Below are 1265 nucleotides of genomic sequence, written 5' to 3'. Positions count from 1 at the left end.
CTAAAACGTACGACATGTACCAAGACAAGAGCAGAAGGCATGGTAGTAATCGCACAAGTCACCCCTGGCAGCGCGGGTGGTCTTTTTGCTGTGACGACTCTTTGGTCACAGATTACTTCAGCAAGAGACGTAGAGAGGAGGAGAGCCATGACCAGGGAGATGACCAGGGAAGTGGCGTCCTGACCAATATCACCAGGGGCACAGGAGAAACTGGCAAAATCACCTTGTCGGACTCTGAGAAGGTGACATTGCGAACCGTCTTCAAAGCAGACATCGACTCAAACAAGCGCCTCAGTGAGCACATGATCCGAACGAAGATAAGCGATGAAAGTGTGCCACTGAGGTAAATCTTGCCGAAGAAACCTAAGGCGCGGAACGTGCAGAGGAAGCACTGAAGAGAACAACACAAGGCAGCACCTCTCACACTCGACTCTCTGCCAGCCGTTGATCCAATGGAGAGAACCAAGAAGTTTGTGAGCACTGGAGGGGCTGTGGCACAATCGCTCTTGAGCACCAGCATACCCACAAAGTGGTCAGGAGTTGACACATTTTCTTATTTCTCATTTTCTTATTACTCTGGAAGAATGTGGGGTTTAGTAGGGTTATCTCGCTATACCATGCAATACTCTTGTGTCTTTGTTATGGTAAAAAAATATTTTGAGAAAAATGAATTGTTAATTTTTTATAAATTTAATTTTCTATCTCATGGAGTCGTTTCCTTGGAAGTTTGAAACATAAGGTTACAGTCAATTTTAAGGTATTGGAAAGTTACATACTGTGACGTAAAAGCTCCATCTCTTAGCTTTCTAACAATGTCTTCGCCATTTTTTAAACAGGAATGTGAATTTCTTAATTAATTTTTAAACATTGCCTTCTTTAAAACCTCACTTGTCCAATGGGTACGAAGTGCCCTCACAACAAAAATGTTCCAGCCCTCAGAGCCATTTGAGGGTTAAGAAAAAGTTTAGCGTGTAGAACATGAATTTAGTGCTAAACAATACTCTTACCAAGAATCGTGCAATTTGGCCCAAACATGAACACTATCCTGCCATCCTTTTCAGCCTGGGATAGTGAGGGCAATTTAGACATAGTCATATGAATTGTTAAAGTATTAAATTTCAATCGATAAGTATGAAATACTTAATAACGATGTTGTCCTCACTTTCAGCCAACACACATTTCAAAATATCGATAGATAACAAAGGCAGATATCCTGAACATCAATGAATGGAAAAGAAAAGAAATTGGTTTAAAGATACTTTACC

Source organism: Pavona decussata, unplaced genomic scaffold (genome assembly GCF_977016875.1).
Source record: "Pavona decussata unplaced genomic scaffold, jaPavDecu1.1 SCAFFOLD_214, whole genome shotgun sequence".
NCBI lineage: Eukaryota > Metazoa > Cnidaria > Anthozoa > Scleractinia > Agariciidae > Pavona > Pavona decussata.
The sequence above is the reverse complement of the archived record's forward strand: the minus strand, read 5'-3'. Positions refer to the sequence as shown.